The sequence below is a fragment of the Mauremys reevesii genome, linkage group 2 (assembly GCF_016161935.1).
Source record: "Mauremys reevesii isolate NIE-2019 linkage group 2, ASM1616193v1, whole genome shotgun sequence".
NCBI classification, from domain to species: Eukaryota; Metazoa; Chordata; order Testudines; family Geoemydidae; genus Mauremys; species Mauremys reevesii.
The window spans coordinates 912,502-932,328 of NC_052624.1; the positions used below are offsets into that span (position 1 = coordinate 912,502).

General features: G+C 66.8%; 1 protein-coding gene across 10 annotated transcripts in view; it reads right to left on the reverse strand.

Annotated features, from left to right (window-relative positions):
* Positions 1 to 19,827, reverse strand: part of SLC4A2 (solute carrier family 4 member 2) — a 71,807-nt gene that overhangs the window by 37,572 nt on the left and 14,408 nt on the right. The window contains exon 4 of one of the 10 annotated variants that reach the window (XM_039523622.1): positions 4,708 to 4,799. The exons of 6 other annotated variants lie outside the window; for them this stretch is intronic. The gene's annotated coding sequence lies outside the window, so the exon portion shown is untranslated. Of the gene's footprint in view, positions 1 to 190; positions 237 to 4,382; positions 4,542 to 4,707; positions 4,800 to 7,363; positions 7,385 to 19,827 lie in introns of those variants that run through there. 3 more of the 10 variants (XM_039523626.1, XM_039523625.1, XM_039523627.1) reach the window with 3 other exon arrangements.

Genomic DNA, 19,827 nt, shown 5'->3' on the forward strand with positions numbered 1-19,827 from the left:
TCTGCCGATCCCCGCGCCCAGCCTCCACCGGTACCCAGCTCTGCCGATCCCCGCGCCCAGCCTCCACCGGTACCCAGCTCTGCCGATCCCCGCGCCCAGCCTCCACCGGTACCCAGCTCTGCCGATCCCCGCGCCCAGCCTCCACCAGTACCCAGCCCCACTGATCCCCGCACCCAGCCTCCACCGGTACCCAGCTCTGCCGATCCCCGCGCCCAGCTGCCGCTGACCCTGGGACCGGACTGTCCCATCTGCAGGGTGTAACATCCTCCCCAGGATTTATTGTCCCATGAGGTGCAGACACGTGACTGGCAAGAGCTGAGGAGGAAGGTGGCGACTGATGACTGGCCCTCACACGGGTTACTCACCCAGCCCTCGTCATGGGAGCTCCTCCCCGGGCCTGGGCCTGGCCCTGGCCTCACTGACTGCCAAGGGCCTTCCCCTCCCCTGCCTCCAGCCGGCATCAGCCCTTGCCCTGCACGGGGCGCAGGGGAGCGGATGGTCAGGGCTCGTGCTGGGCCCTTTCCTGGGCACACCTCAGCAGCAGCAGCCCAGGCCGCCAGGGCTGCTGGGTGTCTCCAGTGGTGCTGCCCGGGGGGCAGGATGAGGCCCCTGCTGGGGCTGGGCTGAGCACACTCAGGGTGCTCCCCAAGCCAGACTCAGCGAAAGTCCCCAGCACGCCCCAGGAGGCCCGTGAGGCCTGCCCAGGCCCGGCCTCTGCCCTCATGCCAGCCCATGGGGTGCATCCTGGGGAGAGAGCGCTGTGTGGCCTGGCTCCCAGACCTGCTGCCAGTCCCTGGGTACTGCCCTTTCCACGCACCTGCTGAGCTGGGGTGCCAGGGGCAGCTCCCCCAAAGGACGGGCAGGCACCTTCGCCTGTGACAGCGGCACCACGAGAAGCAGCTGCCCAGACGCACCCAGACGCCTGGAGCCAGCTCAGCCCAGACCCTCCCCTGGACGGCTCTGCCCTCCCTTGCCTCACTGCATCGCCCCTGCCAGCTGCAGCCTCCGCCACTGCCCGGCTGCCCCTTCCCGCAGGCCACTGGGCTGAGCCCCCAGGCCCACCCCACAGCCAGCCACTTTCTGACAGAGCCTCTGGGAACGGCCCACCCCCAATGGGGGGCACGTAGCCCTTGGGCTGGGTTCCCTCACTCCCTATTGCTGTCCGGAGCCCTCTGGGGGGAACTGGGCCAGGCAGCAAATTGGGGTCCCTCATTCAAACCCAAGCTCCTGCCTGCTGTACCATCCCAGCCCCCTCGCCCCACCCCGGGGAAGGAGCTGACTCCGTGACACATGCCTCATCTGAGGAGTCCCCACGGCTGCCGGCTGGGGGCTGGGGAGGGCTGTCAGGCCCCAGGGCTGTGGGTCAGGCCCCAGGGCTGGGGAGGGCTGTCAGGCCCCAGGGCTGGGGGCTGGGGAGGGCTGTCAGGCCCCACGGCTGGGGGCTGGGGAGGGCTGTCAGGTCCCAGGGCTGCAGGCTGGAGAGGGCTATCAGGCCCCACGGCTGTGGGTCAGGCCCCAGGGCTGGGGGCTGGGGAGGGCTGTCAGGCCCCAGGGCTGGGGGCTGGGGACGGCTGTCAGGCCCCACAGCTGGGGGTCAGGCCCCATGGCTGGGGCTGTCAGAGGTGCCGGGGGAAGGAGAGCCAGGATCCTTGGGAAGAAGTGGCTGGACACCTGAGTCGCTATTTCCAGGGCCGGGGTTTTTCCAGGGCTGGCTGGGCGAGGCGGGGACACGGGGCTGCCCAAGGAGACGCTGGCCGGGCAGCTGTCCCTGCTGCCCCCCGGCCCTGGAACAGTCCCTGCCCCACACGTCTCCACGCAGCGGCCCAGGCTGGAGGAGCAGCATGGGGGAGATCGCAACTGGTACCAGCAGGGCTGTGAGCCCCTGGCAGCCACTGGGCACAGAGGGGGAGAGTCAGAGCCCTCCGCCCAGCCAGTGCCCCCCAGCGCCCTGCGCCCCACAGCGCCCTGCGCCCCACAGTGCCCTGCCTGGGATGGGCTGCGGCTGGAGTAGCCGGGAGCCTGAAATCGGAGCGTGGGTATTTCCCAGCGGTGCAGGCCGGTTGGAGGCGGAGGGAGCTCTCTCCTGACCCTCAGCAGGGCTCGGGGTGGTTAGCCGGGGGCAGGGCTGGCTGAGCTGAGCTCCTCTCCTCCCCAGGGATCAGCGAGCCTGGCAGTACCACACCAGCCTCGTGCCAGCATGAGCAGGTGCCAAGGTTTCTGCAGCGCTCGTCCAGATGAGATTACCCGGGGGGGCGGGGGAGCTGCCGACCCAGAGCCCCCTCCCCTCAGGGCCTCCCCCGGACAGGCCCCCAGCCAGAGCCTCCCACAGAGCCAAAGAAATGGGGAGTGAGGAGAGGGGCGGTGCCAGCACCCCACATGCCAGAACAAATGCCTGTCCCACCCCCGCCCCCTCGAGTCCTGCCTGGCGGGGGCAGGAGAGGGAGCCGGGTTGTGCAGCACCTCACTGGCAGGCAGCGCGACAGCAGGGCTCCGAGCCCTGGCACCGCACACACAGGGTCCGTCGGTCCCTTCCCCGGCCAGCGCCTGCCCCGTCCCCCCAGCCAGCGCCTGCCCCGTCCCCCCAGCCAGCGCCTGTCCAGCCCCCCACAGCCAGCGCCTGCCCCGTCCCCCCAGCCAGCACCTGTCCAGCCCCACAGCCAGCGCCTGCCCCGTCCCCAGCCAGCGCCTGCCCCGTCCCCAGCCAGCGCCTGTCCAGCCCCCCACAGCCAGCGCCTGCCCCGTCCCCCCAGCCAGCGCCTGCCCCGTCCCCAGCCAGCGCCTGCCCAGCCCCACCGCCAGCGCCTGCCCCGTCCCCCCCGCCAGCGCCTGTCCAGCCCCCCACAGCCAGCGCCTGCCCAGCCCCCCACAGCCAGCGCCTGCCCCCCCCCCCCAGCCAGCGCCTGTCCAGCCCCAGCCAGCGCCTGCCCAGCCCCCACAGCCAGCGCCTGCCCCGTCCCCAGCCAGCGCCTGTCCAGCCCCCACAGCCAGCGCCTGTCCAGCCCCACAGCCAGCGCCTGCCCCGTCCCCAGCCAGCGCCTGTCCAGCCCCACAGCCAGCGCCTGCCCCGTCCCCCCAGCCAGCGCCTGTCCAGCCCCACAGCCAGCGCCTGCCGTCCCCCAGCCAGCGCCTGTCCAGCCCCACAGCCAGCGCCTGCCCTGCCGTCCCCAGCCAGCGCCTGTCCAGCCCACAGCCAGCGCCTGCCCCATCCCCCAGCCAGCGCCTGTCCAGCCCCCACAGCCAGCGCCTGCCCCGTCCCCAGCCAGCGCCTGTCCAGCCCCCACAGCCAGCGCCTGCCCGTCCCCAGCCAGCGCCTGCCCGATCCCCCCAGCCAGCGCCTGCCCCGTCCCCACAGCCAGCGCCTGTCCAGCCCCCCCCAGCCCGCACCGGCCCCCGCCCCCCAGCCCGCGCCTGTCCAGCCCCCCACAGCCAGCGCCTGCCCCGTCCCCCCAGCCAGTGCCTGTCCAGCCCCCCACAGCCAGCGCCTGTCCAGCCCCACAGCCAGCGCCTGCCCCGCCCCACAGCCAGCGCCTGCCCCGTCCCCAGCCAGCGCCTGTCCAGCCCCACAGCCAGCTCCTGCCCCGTCCCCCCAGCCAGCACCTGCCCCGTCCCCCCAGCCAGTGCCTGCCCAGCCCCCACAGCCAGCGCCTGCCCGTCCCCAGCCAATGCCTGTCCAGCCCCACAGCCAGCGCCTGCCCAGCCCCACAGCCAGCGCCTGCCCCGTCCCCACAGCCAGCGCCTGCCCAGCCCCCCACAGCCAGCGCCTGCCCCGTCCCCCCAGCCAGCGCCTGCCCAGCCCCACAGCCAGCGCCTGCCCGTCCCCCCAGCCAGCGCCTGTCCAGCCCCCCACAGCCAGCGCCTGCCCCCCAGCCAGCCAGCCTGTCCAGCCCCCCCAGCCAGCGCCTGCCCCAGCCCCAGCCAGCGCCTGCCCAGCCCCCAAAACCAGCCTGTCCAGCCCCCACAGCCAGCGCTGCCCCGTCCCCAGCCAGCACCTGTCCAGCCCCCACAGCATCCTGTCTGAGACAGGGCTGGAGTCGCCAGGAGCCCCCCCTGTCAGCGCCTGCCCAGCCCCCCACAGCGCCCTGGCCGCGACGGGGCTGGAGTCGCTGGGATCCCCGCCAGCCAGCGCCTGCCCCATCCCCCACAGCCAGAGCCTGTCCAGCTCCCCACATCCAGCACCTGCCCCACCCCTCATAGCACCCCGGATGGGACGGGGCTGAAGTTGCCGGGAGTCCCCCATAGCCAGCGCTTGCCCCACCCCTACAGTGCCCCAGCTGAGATAGAGCTGGAGTCGCCAGGAGCCCCCCCAGACAGCACCAGCTCCAACCCCACAGCGCCCCAGCTGGGACGGGGCTGCAGTCGCCGGGAGCCCCCCCAGCCAGCACCTGCCCTGCGACGCAGAAGGCAGAGACCAGCAGCCCTCTGAGATGGAGGCATATCTCCCCTGCAGCCCTCGCCGGCACATCCCCCATCCTGGTCCTCAGTCCCGCTGGGGCAGCCGTGCCGGCCACACTCCTTCGCTGGAGCACCCCCTGCCAGGGCCCACATCTGCAGGGGGCAGCACAGATCCTGGGGGGGATCCCGCTGAGGCCGCGTCAGGACCCTCGTGTGGGCCCGCAGCCCTGCCTCCCTCCTGACACGCCTGGCGCTTCACTGACCGCCCCTGCACCCAGGAGAACCGGCTCCGACCCCCGCCTGCTCTGGACATACCTTCAGAGCTGCTCTGCCTCTGCTCCGGCTCCTGCCAGTGCCCAGCTCAGCTCTGATTACGGGAGATTCACGGAGCCAGAACTTCCACATTCCTGCGGAGCCAGGGCAGATTAGGCTGACCTGCCTCGGCTTTCCCACCGCAGCTGCCCCCGCCCGTGGGGCTGCCCAAAGGAGACACCCCAGCTCCCTCGGGCTCAACAGGACTGGATGTTCCCCAAGACACAAACCCATCTGCCCCAGCACAGTGCTGCGCGGTCAGGAGGCTACCCAGAGAGTCCAGCTTCCAGCAGGTCTGCCAGGCGGGGAGCCGGGAGCTCAGGGCAGTGCGCTGCCGGCGGTTCTCCCCAGGGGCTCGCCCGGCTCCGTGCGGAGCAGCCTGCGGAGGCAGATGCCGGGGGTCCACTTGGCGAGGGCTCAGAACCCCCACCAGTGCTCAGCTCCGCCAGGCCAGTCATTCGCGGTGGGGGCCAGACGTAAAACCATCCCATTGGAGTCACTGGCCCCCGTGCCTGCCCTCCGGCTCTGACTCTGCAGCCAGGGAGCTGGGGGCTTTGCACTCACCGCTGCCCAGCCTGAGGGCTCTCCCCAGCCACCTCTGGGGGCAGCAGGGGCAACCCTGCCCCTCCCTTTCCGAGCTTCCGGTGCCCCCAGTCCGTGTCCTGCCCAGCTAGAGTGAGCTGGGAGCCCTGCTCAGAGACCCCCACTGCTCCCCCAAAAGGGGGATCGCCCCACACCCCCCAGCAGCTGAGACACCCGTTGGCTCCCCCCCCCCCATACTCTGGGCCCCTCACCAGGGTGGAAGTCAGGGCTGGGGGGGAGCAGCAGGCCCCAGGCGGGATTCAGCTCACGTCTCCCCTAGGTGCCGTGCGGAGCGAGGTGCTTGGCTGGGCTCCCCCGCGTGGCTCAAGGCCCTGGGCTGGAGCCTGGCCCCTGGCCAGGGATGTGGGGCCGCAGCACAGGGCAGCAACTTAGCTGAAGGCCTGGCCTTGCGTGCCAGTCCCCCCTTCCTCTGCCCCCACAGCCACAGGACAGGCACCTCCTTGCCAGGCCTCCAGCCGGCCTCACTGCATGTGGGCACCACAGCCTCCCCTGCCAGACCCATCTGCGGTCCTGCATCATGGTCTGCTACACATGATCTCGGCCCAGCCCCTGCAGCTCCTCTGGGCCCAGCCCAGCCTCACTCCACAGACGCCTCTGGGCGTCTCAGCAGCTAGCAGAAAAGGGAAGACACTCGGCAAGGCCCAGCCGGGGGCAGACACTCCCTCGCCTTCGAGGGGACACCCCAGGTACCCCGTGTGCTCTGGGCGCGTGACCAGACCCCAAGCCACATTCTCCAGCCTCAGCAACAGCCGGCCCGGGGCTGCCGGGGAGAACCTGCCCTGGGAGTGCCGGGGAGAGGCCGGGGGAAGCCGGCCAGGGCTCAGTGGCACACGCGGGGCGTCCTCAGCCCACTCCCTGCCACAGGGCTGGGACGCGCTGGCAGGTTGGCCACTCCTGGGTGATGTGGCGCCCGCAGCTCCTGCCCCAGAGGCTGGGGAGAGTCTGCACCCCTCTGGCCACTGTCAGAGATGGTCTGGACCCAGAGCTGACCCCCTTGGCCACCTCTACTCGGCTCCTCCGCCAGTCCCCCCACTGTGCCAGCTGTAGTGGGGGGGGCGCTGCCCTCTGCTGCTCTCGCTGGCCAGTGCCCGACTGGCCACATTCCTGCTGCTCCCGGCCCTAAGCAGCTTTCTTTAATGCCGGCAGCCCGTAAACACGCCGGGGATTGGACAGTGCGGCTGAGCCCAGCCCCGAGCCCCCTTCTCACAGTCAGGAGCCACCCCCGCCCCCGCCCCCCCAGGCACGGGGTCAGGCCCAATTCCGCCTCTCCCGCCTCAGCACCCCCAGGCACGGGGTCAGGCCCAACTCCTCCTCCCCCACCCCAGCACCCCCAGGCAGGGGGTCAAACCCAACTCACCCGCCCCCGCCCCCGCCCCCCCAGGCACGGGGTCAGACCCAACTCACCTGCCCCGCCCCAGGCACAGGGTCAGGCCCAATTCCCCTCCCCGCCTCAGCACCCCAGGCATGGGGTCAGGCCCACCCCTCCCCACCCCAGGCACAGGGTCAAACCCAACTCACCCACCCCGCCCCTGCCCCCAGGCATGGGGTCAGGCCCAACTCCTCCTCCCCACCCCAGCACCCCCAGGCACAGGGTCAAACCCAACTCACCCGCCCCCGCCCCTGCCCCCCCAGGCACGGGGTCAGGCCCAACTCCTCCTCCCCCACCCCAGCACCCCCAGGCATGGGGGCAGGCCCACCCCTCCCCACCCCAGGCACAGGGTCAAACCCAACTCACCCGCCCCTGCCCCCCCAGGCACGGGGTCAGGCCCAACTCCTCCTCCCCCACCCCCGGACACCCGCCCCAGCACCCCATTGCTCCCAGATCCCAGGGGCCGTCCTGCCCTGCAGCCTGGCCTCCCGCAGGAATTTGTGCCCAGCTCAGCCCGCCTGTTAGCAGGTCAGTGGCAAACAGGCAGCAAGGCGCCCCGCCAAATGCAGCAGTGGGGGCTGCCAGGGGTAGTGGGGGGGCAGGCAGATGGCAGCGCCCGGGGCAGGGTGCAGAGGGGGTGGTGGTCAGCCCAGGGCTCTGCAGAGAGCAGTAGCTAACTCCACGCACCGTGCCGGAAGGGGTGCCAGGCAGCCAGCGGCACTGGGGAGGGGAGGCGCCCCCCTGCCCGGGTGAGTCACCTGCTGCGCGAGGCTGGCGGGCGACAGGCCCTGCTGGAAACTGCTCAGCGCTTCGCCCTGATGCCCGGAAAATGCGCGACCGGAGCCAGTGGCTGAGTCAGGCCGTTTCCCCTCAGCTGTGCCGCTCCCCCCCCACACACCAGACGCTGCATGAGGAGCTGGGGTGGGTCCCCTCCCCCACCCAGGCAGCCCCCGCTCTGCCCAGGGGGAACAGGGCTCTGAGGGGCTGAGCCCCATCAGCCCAGACCGTTAGCAGCTTCCTGAAGCGTCTCTGCACCTGCAGCTTTCCAGGAACAAGCCTGAGGCGCCGGCACTCAGCCTCAGCGGGCGGGACCAGCTCCCACGCCAGGCCCCGTGTCAGCCAGGCCTGGGGCAGCCCCTCCGCTGGGCTCTGGGGACACCGACCCTTAACCAGCCACGGGCCCCCTCTCCCCTTATTCTCTGTGGGGGCCTTTGCTCTGCTTGGGGGTGCTGTTGGTGGCTATGGGGGGCGACCCAGCCAGCTGGGGTTCCCGGTCTCCGGCTCTGCCATTCTCACGGGCAGCGCTGATTCTGTTTGTTACTAACTCTGGTTTCCACCCAGGCTGCTGAGTCAATGTCTCCGCCCGCCCCTGCCACCGCAGGCACCGCAAGGCCCAGCCCACAGGGAAACGCAGGGACACACGGCCGCCGGCCGTCATGCCTGCAACCCACTTTCCTCCCGGGGCTGGAGCAGCCTTTCCTGAGCTCCGACGAGCCGGGGGGGGGGCGGGGGGGGAGGCCCCGCAGGCCAGGGAGGCCCAGCGGGGAATGCAGAGCAGGGCAGGAACATGGCCTCACACACCCCATAGCAGAACTCACCCAGCAAGACAGCTGGAACCCAGGCAATGCCAGGCTGGATCAGACCCAGGGCCCATCTAGCCCAGTCTCCGGTCCCCAGCGGCTGGCCTCCAATACCAGTCCCTATCCCAGCACAGGGAGCATGGGGGCAGCTTGGGCCAAGGGGGCCAGGACAAACCCCTACTGTTATGGAAAGCCCTTGGAGTCCTCACTGTCCCTGCGGGCAGCCAGGACTCCTGGGTTCTACTCCGGCATCAGAGTCATGGGAGTGGCAGGGATCTCGCGGGGTCTCTACTCCCATCCCCTGCACTGAGGCAGGACTAAGTATTATCCAGACCAACCCCAACAGGGGTTTGTCCAACCTGCTCTTAAAAACCTCCAGCAACGGAGACTCCACAACCTCCCTGGGCAATTTATTCTGGTGCCTAACCACCCCGACAGGTAGGGAGTTTTTCCTAATGTCCAACCTAAACCTCCCCCTCTGCAACTTGAGACCATTACTTCTTGTTCTGTCATCTGCTACCACTGAGAACAGTCTAGATCCATCCTCTTTGGAACCCCCTTTCAGGTAGTTGAAAGCAGCTATCAAATCCCCCCTCATTCTTCTCTTCTGCAGACTAAACAATCCCAGTTCCCTCAGCCTCTCCTCATAAGTCATGTGCTCCAGCCCCCTAATCATTTTTGTTGCCCTCCGCTGGACTCTTTCCAATTTTTCCACATCCTTCTTGTAGTGTGGGGCCCAAAACTGGACACAGTTCTCCAAATGAGGCCTCACCAGTGCTGAGTAGAGGGGAATGAGCACATCCCTCGATCTGCTGGCAATGCCCCTACTTATACAACCCAAAATGCCATTAGCCTTCTTGGCAACAAGGGCACACTGCTGACTCATATTCAGCTTTTCGTCCACCGTAACCCCTAGGTCCTTTTCTGCAGAACTGCTGCCCAGCCATTCGGTCCCTAGTCTGTAACAGTGCAGATTATGTTTATGTTTATATGTATAGTTGGGATGATGTTTTCCAATGTGCATCACTTTGCATTTATCAACATTGAATTTCATCTGCCATTTTGTTGCCCAGTCACCCAGTTTTGTGAGATCTTTTGTAGCTCTTCGCAGTCTGCCTGGGACTTAACTAGCTTGGGTAGGTTTGTATCATCTGCAAATTTTGCCACCTCACTGTTTACCCCTTTTTCCAGATCATTTATGAATATGTTAAATAGGACTGGGCCCAGTACAGACCCCTGGGGACACCACTATTTACCTCTCTCCATTCTGAACACTGACCATTTATTCCTACCCTTTGTTTCCTGTCTTTAACCAGTTACCAATCCATGAGAGAACCTTCCCTCTTATCCCATGGCAGCTCACTTTGCTTAAGAGCCTTTGGTGAGGGACCTTGTCACAGGCTTTCTGAAAATCTAAATACACTGTATCCACTGGATCCCCCTTGTCCACATGCTTGTTGACTCCTTCAAAGAATTCTAGTAGATTGGTGAGGCATGATTTCCCTTTACAAAAACCATGCTGACTCTTCCTCAACAAATTATGTTGATCTATGTGTTTCACAATTTTATCCTTTCCTATAGTTTCAACCAGTTTGCTGGGTACTGAAGTCAGGCTTACCAGCCTGTGATTGCCTGGATCACCCCTGGAGCCCTTTTTAAAAATTGGCATCACATTAGCTCTCCTCCAGTCATCTGGTACAGACGCTGATTTAAATGATAGGTTACAAACTACAGTTAGTAGTACTGGCCAGCTTTGGCAGGATAGTGGTGTCTAGTGGTTAGAGCTGGGGACTGGGAACCAGGATTCCTGGGTTCTCTCCGCAGCACTGGGCAGGAAGTGGAGGCTGGCTGGCCACGCTTGCGAAGCACTCACACTCAGCTTGCTGGCATTTCGCCACTTGTCGGTCAAAGGAGAACTTCAGAATGCCACATCCAACCAATTCCAAAATGCCCGAGTGCATTCTTGGCACCAACAGTCAGACCCCCCAGTAATCTGGGGGGAAAGTGAGGAGGCAAATGTAGCACTCAGCCCCCTTTAGCCCAGCCCCAGCCCCTGTGCACTTGTCTTCAGCTGGAGCACTGGCTGATGGCCCCATGAATGCCTTCAGCACAAGGCGTAACACCAGTAGCGTAGCTAGCGGGGTTCAGTGGAAGCAGCCGCTTCCCCTCAGGGCGGCAGGCGCAGAAGCGGTGCCTGCCGGCCTGCGCTGCCAGCAGCACGACCGGAGGAGCCATGCGGGGGCGGCAGATGTGGCCGGAGGAGCAATGGGGCCGGCTCCTCGGCTCAGGGCTCGGCGGCCAAGGGCTCCCCAGCCCCCCCGCCTTGCTAATGCGGGGGGAGGTGAAAAGGCCCCTGTGCCTTTAAGGCCACCTGACTGGCGAGCCCCATATGGAGCGCGCCGAGCTCTGGGAGCAGGCCGGGGGCAGGCCGCGGCGCAGGACGGAAGGTGAGCAGGGGTGTATTCCGGTCGGGGGGCGTGGTCAGAGGAGGAGCCAAGGGAGGGTGCCTTTTTTATGTTCGCTCCCCCTACACTGAAAACCTGGCTACGCCCCTGCATAACACGCTGACACCCTCGCTGACTCCCCTCCCAGGAAGAACAATGAGTAACGCCAGCTGCTGCAATGTGAGGGGAGAATGGGGGACCCTGGTATGGGGTGCACAGAACCCCCACTATTCGGGGCAGAGGGAAAGGGAGCTCCATGGGGGGAAGTGGACATGGAGAGAAGGGGGTAATGAGGGTTCATACAGAGCCTCTGCCAGGGGGAGAACGGGGTCCTGGAAGGGGTGAGGAGAATTGGGGGCTCTGCTGTGGGGGACACAGAACTTCTAGTGGGGGGGTGAGACTGGAGGACCCTGGTTTGGGGAAATGGCAGAAAGGGAGGATGGGGTGCACACAGCCCCTGAAGTGGGGGACCGTGGCGTACGGGGAGGGGGCACCCAGAGATCCTGGGGGAGTCCCTGAAATGGAGGGGGCTGGGAGCATGGCACCCAGGGGGGTGGGCGGAGATGGAGGGTTGCAGGGAGCCCCAGGGGTGTGCAGTGAGAACCCTAGTGGTTAGAGCAGGCAGGCTGGAAGCCAGGACTCCTGGGTTCTGTTCCCAGGTCTGGTGCTCCCGCGCTGTGAGGCCTGGGGGAATGAGGCTGTGGAGAGTGGGGAGCAAGAGGAGGGAAAGCTACAGCCTGGGCCAGAGCCCTTCTGCCCCTGGACTCCGTTACAGCCACATCCCCAGAGCAGCTGCTCTCTCTCGGGTGTGACAAGGCCCAGGCCCGGTGTGAGACCGGCTGCTCCCACCTGAGCAGCAGGGGTCTGCAGGCCGGAGGCAGGCCCCTCGGCAACTCCCCCCTCAGGTTCCTCCCGAGGCAGCGCTCCCGGCAGTCAAGTGGTGCACAAAGGGCTCTTGTTTGCACAGAACAATCCAGCCCAGATAAGCGGGGCAGGTCTGCAGATATGGAGATACGGCTGCCAACGCTGCTGCTCACAAGCCCTGCCCGGCGCCGGGAATTACTGGCTGGCTCGGCTCAGCACGTGTGTGCCAGACGGCGCTGCAGCTCCTGCCACTGCGCCGGAGTCACATTCCAGGGACTAGCCTCCACTCGCCTGCCTGATCCTGACTAAGGCGATTATGGGGCGCGTTGTCTCCGCAGCCCGTAGCAGCACCACACCCCGTGCAGCGAGCCCTGGCCTCCCCAGGACGGCCCCATCCCCGTAACCTGCTGGGGCAAGCATGGACAACCCCTGCCCCCGCCCAGCGGGAGGGGGGAGCCAAACACATACCGGGGCCAGAGGGAACGGGGAACGGTCCCCAGCCCGCACCGCACCATCAGTGCGCTCCAGCCGCGAAGGCCGGCCGACGGCGTGGGAGGCAGGGTCAGTCCCTGCACCAGCATGGGCTCCTGTATGATCATGGGCAGAGACCTCAGCCCAGGCCCTGCCCCAAGGGTAACAGCCGAGCCTGCCGCACAGAGACATGGTGAGCAGCGATACGTTCCCGGTGCCGCGCTGCCAGACACGGTGCGCACACAGGCCTGTAAAGTAACTTAGAAACTCCCTGATCCCCATCTGTCCGAGATCTGCTCCCCCACCCGACTGCGCCGCAGCCTCACAGCTTCCCGCTACCCCCGACTGCGCCGCAGCCTCACAGCTCCCCATTCCCCCCAACCGCGCCGCAGCCTCACAGCTCCCCATTCCCCCGACTGCGCCACAGCCTCACAGCTCCCCATTCCCCCCCGACTGCGCCGCAGCCTCACAGCTTCCCGCTACCCCCGACCGCATCGCAGCCTCACAGCTCCCCATTCCCCCCCGACTGCGCCGCAGCCTCACAGCTCCCCATTCCCCCGACAGCGCCGCAGCCGCACAGCTTCCCCTTCCCCGACCGCGCGCAGCCTCACAGCTCCCCATTCCCCCGACGCGCCGCAGCCTCACAGCTCCCATTCCCCGACTGCGCGCAGCCTCACAGCTCACCATTCCCCCGACCGCGCCGCAGCCTCACAGCTCCCCATTCCCCCCCGACCGCGCCGCAGCCTCACAGCTCCCCATTCCCCCCGACTGCGCGGCAGCCTCACAGCTCCCCATGCCCCCCCGTCTGCGCCGCAGCCTCACCGCTCCCCATCCCCCCCGACTGCGCCGCAGCCTCACAGCTTCCCATTCCCCCGACTGCGCCGCAGCCTCACAGCTCCCCATTCCCCCGACCGCGCCGCAGCCTCACAGCTCCCCATTACCCCGACTGCGCGCAGCCTCACAGCTCCCATTCCCCAACCGCGCCGCAGCCTCACAGCTCCCCATTCCCCGACTGCGCGCAGCCTCACAGCTCCCCATTCCCCGACTGCGCCGCAGCCTCACAGCTCCCCATTCCCCCGACCGCCGCGCAGCCTCACAGCTCCCCATTCCCCGACTGCGCCGCAGCCTCACAGCTCCCCATTCCCCGACCGCGCGCAGCCTCACAGCTCCCCATTCCCCGACTGCGCCGCAGCCTCACAGCTCCCATTCCCCGACTGCGCCGCAGCCTCACAGCTCCCCATTCCCCGACTGCGCGCAGCCTCACAGCTCCCCATTCCCCGACCGCGCGCAGCCTCACAGCTCCCCATTCCCCGACCGCGCCGCAGCCTCACAGCTCCCATTCCCCGCCTGCGCCGCAGCCTCACAGCTCCCCATTCCCCGACTGCGCCGCAGCCTCACAGCTCCCCATTCCCCCCGACCGCGCCGCAGCCTCACAGCTCCCCATTCCCCCGACCGCGCCGCAGCCTCACAGCTCCCCATTCCCCCCTGACTGCGCCGCAGCCTCACAGCTCCCCATTCCCCCCCGACTGCGCCGCAGCCTCACAGCTCCCCATTCCCCGACCGCGCAGCCACACAGCTTCCCATTCCCCCGACTGCGCCGCAGCCTCACAGCTTCCCGCTACCCCCCGACGGCGCCGCAGCCTCAAAGCTCCCCGTTGCCCCGACCGCGCCGCGCAGCCTCACAGCTCCCCATTCCCCCGACTGCGCCGCAGCCTCACAGCTCCCCATTCCCCCGACCGCGCCGCAGCCTCACAGCTCCCCATTCCCCCGACTGCGCCGCAGCCTCACAGCTCCCCATTCCCCCGACTGCGCCGCAGCCTCACAGCTCCCCATTCCCCCCCGACCGCGCCGCAGCCTCACAGCTCCCCATTCCCCCGACTGCGCGCAGCCTCACAGCTCCCCATTCCCCGACGGCGCCGCAGCCTCACAGCTTCCCCATTCCCCCCGACTGCGCCGCAGCCTCACAGCTCCCCATTTCCCCCCGACCGCGCCGCAGCCTCACAGCTCCCCATTTCCCCGACTGCGCCGCAGCCTCACAGCTCCCCATTCCCCCCGACTGCGCCGCAGCCTCACAGCTCCCCATTCCCCCGACTGCGCCGCAGCCTCACAGCTCCCCATTCCCCCCCGACCGCGCCGCAGCCTCACAGCTCCCCATTCCCCCCGACTGCGCCGCAGCCTCACAGCTCCCCATTCCCCGACTGCGCGCAGCCTCACAGCTCCCCATTCCCCGACCGCGCCGCAGCCTCACAGCTCCCCATTTCCCCGACTGCGCGCAGCCTCACAGCTCCCCATTCCCCGACTGCGCCGCAGCCTCACAGCTCCCATTCCCCGACCGCGCGCAGCCTCACATCTCCCCATTCCCCCGACTGCGCCGCAGCCTCACAGCTCCCCATTCCCCCCCGACTGCGCCGCAGCCTCACAGCTCCCCATTCCCCCCTGACTGCGCCGCAGCCTCACAGCTCCCCATTCCCCCGACTGCGCCGCAGCCTCACAGCTCCCCATTCCCCCCCGACCGCGCCGCAGCCTCACAGCTCCCCATTCCCCCCCGACCGCGCCGCAGCCTCACAGCTCCCCATTCCCCCCTGACTGCGCAGCAGCCTCACAGCATCCCGCTACCCCCGACTGCGCCGCAGCCTCACAGCTTCCCGCTACCCCCGACTGCGCCGCAGCCTCACAGCTTCCCGCTACCCCCGACTGCGCCGCAGCCTCACAGCTTCCCGATACCCCCGACCGCGCCGCAGCCTCACAGCTCCCCAGTACCCCGACTGCGCGCGCAGCCTCAGCTCCCCATTCCCCGACTGCGCGCAGCCTCACAGCTCCCCATTCCCCGACTGCGCCGCAGCCTCACAGCTTCCTGCTACCCCGACCGCGCGCAGCCTCACAGCTCCCATTCCCCGACTGCGCCCCAGCCTCACAGCTTCCCGCTACCCCGACTGCGCCGCAGCCTCACAGCTTCCGCTACCCCCGACCGCATCGCAGCCTCACAGCTCCCATTCCCCGACCGCGCAGCCTCACCGCTCCCCATTCCCCCCGACCGCGCCGCAGCCTCACAGCTCCCCATTCCCCCCGACTGCGCCGCAGCCTCACAGCTCCCCATTCCCCCCGACTGCGCCGCAGCCTCACAGCTTCCCGCTACCCCCGACTGCGCCGCAGCCTCACAGCTCCCCATTCCCCCCGACCGCGCCGCAGCCTCACAGCTCCCCATTCCCCCCCGACCGCGCCGCAGCCTCACAGCTCCCCAATACCCCCGACTGCGCGCAGCCTCACAGCTCCCCATTCCCCCCCCGACTGCGCCGCAGCCTCACAGCTTCCCATTCCCCGACTGCGCGCAGCCTCACAGCTCCCCATTCCCCGACCGCGCGCAGCCTCACAGCTCCCCATTCCCCGACTGCGCCGCAGCCTCACAGCTCCCATTCCCCGACCGCCGCAGCCTCACAGCTCCCCATTCCCCCCGACTGCGCCGCAGCCTCACAGCTCCCCATTCCCCCCGACTGCGCCGCAGCCTCACAGCTTCCTGCTACCCCCGACCGCGCCGCAGCCTCACAGCTCCCCATTCCCCCGACTGCGCCGCAGCCTCACAGCTTCCCGCTACCCCCGACTGCGCCGCAGCCTCACAGCTCCCCATTCCCCCCTGACTGCGCCGCAGCCTCACAGCTCCCCATTCCCCCCGACCGCGCCGCAGCCTCACAGCTCCCCATTCCCCCCGACTGCGCCGCAGCCTCACAGCTCCCCATTCCCCCGACTGCGCCGCAGCCTCACAGCTCCCCATTCCCCCGACTGCGCCGCAGCCCCACAGCTCCCCATTCCCCTGACTGCGCCGCAGCCTCACAGCTCCCATTCCCCTGACTGCGCCGCAGCCTCACAGCTCCCCATTCCCCCCCGACCGCGCCGCAGCCTCACAGCTCCCCGCTACCCCCGACTGCGCCGCAGCCTCACAGCTTCCCGCTACCCCCTGACTGCGCCGCAGCCTCACAGCTCCCCATTCCCCCGACTGCGCCGCAGCCTCACAGCTCCCCACTCCTCCCGACTGCGCCGCAGCCTCACAGCTCCCCATTCCCCCCCGACCGCGCCGCAGCCTCACAGCGCCCCATTCCCCCGCCCGCGCGCAGCCTCACAGCTCCCCATTCCCCGACTGCGCGCAGCCTCACAGCTCCCCATTCCCCCGACCGCGCCGCAGCCTCACAGCTCCCCATTCCCCCAACAGACCGAGCCGCAGCCTCACAGCTCCCCAGTCCCCCAACAGACCGCGCCGCAGCCTCACAGCTCCCCATTCCCCCCCGACCGCGCCGCAGCCTCACAGCTCCCCATTCCCCCGACTGCGCCGCAGCCTCACAGCTCCCCATTCCCCCAACAGACCGAGCCGCAGTATCTCAGCTCCCTGCTCCCCCCAGACTGCGCTGCTGAGGTACAGCTCCCCGCTCCCAGACTGAGCCACAGCATCACAGCTCCTCACCTGTCCGAGCTCTGCTCTGTAGTTTAGCCCCACCACGGAAGTGCTAATTCCTATCCTGTCTCTGATCTCCCATCTCTGGGCAAGTTCACCAAGGGGGGGGAGGGATAGCTCAGTGGTTTGAGCATTGGCCTGCTAAACCCAGGGTTAGGAGTTCAGTTCTTGAGGGGGCCATTTAGGAATCTGGGGCAAAAATCTGTCTAGGGATTGGTCCTGCTTTGAGCAGCAGGTTGGACTAGATACCTCCTGAGGTCCCTTCCAACCCTGAGATTCTAACTGGGGTGCCCAGGGCAGAGCAGCTGTGACAAAGCGGGAATGTTCCTAATGTTTTCTCTGAATACTGTGTGGGTGCCTCAGTTTCCTCTATGCAGTTCTTAGGTGGTGGGATGAGGGGGGGTGTGATTGTTGCAGAGCCCTAGAGGGCAGGGGTGATGGTGTCTGCACAGAGAATGGCCAACACTCTGTCCCCTGGTAACTGATGGTCTGGGCCCCTCCCCTGCAAGGTGCCAACTGAAGGTGTTGGAGAACAAGGAGATCAGGTGGCCTCCTGGCCCGGGAAAGAGACAAAGGCCTGGGGAGGGGCTGGAGGGGGTTTCAGTTTGGAGCTGGCTGGGGATACAGAGGGAGGCCCAGAACTGGGGTCTGGGCTCCCCCCCACCCAAGATGGACCTGACTGAGGGGTCCTGATCTCTGTACCTACAAGCTCTGTTTTAGACCATGTTCCTGTCATCTAATAAATCTTCTGTTTTCCCGGCTGTCTGAGAGTCACATCTGACAGCGGAGTTGGGGGGCAGGGCCCTCTGGCTTCCCCAGGACCCCGCCTGGGTGGACTCGCTGTGGGAAGCGCACCGAACCGGGAGAGAGAGGTCAAGGACTTGCTGGCTTTAGATGGGATCCAGCCGTTCAACAGCCCATGGGCCTCACCCATGGGGCTGGTCCCCAAGGGAGACAGGATGATCTGGTTCTGTGGGGACCATCGAAAGCTTGAAGCCATCACAGTGTGCGATGCCGACCCCATGCCTAGGCCTGGGGAGATTCTAGACAAGCTGAAGGGGGCTCAGCACCTCTCTACTATGGCTCTCACCAAGGGCGACTGGCAGATGCGTCTGGGCCCAGATGCCAGGTTGAAATCTGCCTTCACCACCCCTTTGGGGCTCTTTGAGTTCCTGGTCCTGCCTTTCAACCTCCAGGGGGTGCCAGCTACCTCCCGCTGCCGGGTGGGTCGGTTACTGAGGGCGATGGAGAACTCGGCCCGGGCGGGCGATGACGTGTGTGTCTTTAGCCAGCCCTGGGAGGAACAGGTGTCCCAGGGGAAGAGGGGTCTGGGCTGCCCCAAGGAGGTGGGACTGACGGTAACAGCTGGACAGTGCCAGGTGGGGACGGCAGAGGTGTTGTACCTGGGCCACAAGGTGGGGAGCGGCTGCCCAAGCCCAGCGCTGGCCAAGGTGGCAGCAACCAGAGACTGGCCTGTTCCCCAGACCAAGACACAAGCCCAGGCCTGTATCAGGATGGCGGGGGGCTACCGGAGGCTGGTACCCCACGTTAGCCCCCTAGCTGCCCCCACCCCTGAGCTAGGTGAGGGGGAAGCCAGACGAGGTGCTCTGGACCGAGCAGAGCCAGAGGGTCTCTGTGCACTGAAGGAGACTCTAATCCAGGGCCCGGTAAATCTGGCAAACCCAGACTTTGCCAAGCCTTTTGCTGTGTTCACCGACGCCTCAGACGCAGGGCTGGGCGCGGTGCTGATGCAAGCTGATGCGGGGGGGGGGACGGGGGGGACCCACGGGAGGACCTGAAACTGGAAGGGCCTGGTGTAAGTCCCACCAAGGAATGGGAGAGATGATGGGGCATCCATGGGAGCGTTGGTGGGTTCAAACTTCCCAAGGTCACTGGCTGAAGAGACCTCGCTCAATTTGGTCTCGAAGGGGGGAGAGATGTGACGAACTGGGAATGTTCTTAATGTTTTCTCTGAATACTGTGTTGGTGCCTCAGTTTCCCCTATGCAGTTCTTAAGTATCTAGGTGGTGGGATGGGGGGGGTGATTGTTGCAGAGCCCTAGAGGGCAGGGGTGATGGTGCCTGCACAAAGAATGGCGACACCCTGTCTCCTGGTAACTGATGGCCTGGGCCCCTCGTCTGCAAGGTGCCAACTGAAGGCGCTGGAGACCAAAGAGATCAGGTGGCCTCGTGCCCCAGGAAAGAGACAAAGGCCCAGGGAGGGGCTGCAGAGTTTCAGTTTGGAGCTGGCTGGGGGTGGGGGGATGCGAAGGCCCAGAACATGGGTCTGGGCTCCCCACCCCCCAAGATGGACCCGGCCGAGGGGTCCGGTTCTCTGTACCTACAAGCTCTGTTTTAGACCCTGTTCCTGTCATCGAATAAACCTCTGTGTCACTGGCTGGCTGAGAGTCACGTCTGACTGCGCAGTGGGGGGGCAGGACCCGGTGGCTTCCCCAGGACCCCGCCTGGGCGGACTCGCTGTGGGAAGCGCACGGAGGGGCAGAGGATGCTGAATGCTCCAAGGAGAGACCCAGGAGGTGAAGCCGTGTGAGCTTCTTGCCCTGCAGACAGGCTGCTCCGAGGGAGAGGAGGCTCCCCAGAGTCCTGCCTGGCTTTGTGGGGAGCAGCTCCAGAGCACTGCCCGGGGACTCCATGACAGCAGCGTCCCAGGGCCATGCCATGCGGCACACACGCCTGCTCTCCAGCACACTCAGTTACACCCAGTGGCCCAGGAGCCATGCGCCTTCCCCGGCTGGACATGTGCTCTGGGCTGTGGGAGCTGTCACGGTGTCTGAGCACTGTCCAGCCACATATCAGCCCCCTGCCTAGCAGCGGTTCGTTCTCTCTAGCCCTCTCCCCAGGAGGAGCTGCGCAGCGTACGATCCGGGGTTGGGGCTTTTCTAACTAACCCCTCAGTGCCCTGTGCTGGGGGTCTCGGCCTGCACGGGGCAGCAGTGCCCGTTCTGACCTACTGCATCACATGGGGCAGGGAACCTCCGATGGCAGCATCTGCACAATCCCCTCGCTGCTCCCTGGGCTAGGGACACCAGGGAGGCCTCCCAGTGACCCTGAACCTGCCACATGCCCGGGCAGCTGTTCCCAAGGGGGAGGGACCTTCACCTTGTTGCTAGACTCAGCTGCCAGCCCTCGGCTCTCACGCTGTCTGCCAGACTACAGAGCCCCCATCACCAGAAACCTCCTCCCGGGTGGGTGGCCCCAGACCACAATAGAGTCACCTCTGGGCCGGGTCCTGGACAAACCAACTAGTGAGCCACTAACGACTCGGACTCTGTCAATCAGTGTTTCCAGGCCTTGACTCCTCCTTGGGGCTCTTTTCTGAACCCTTCCA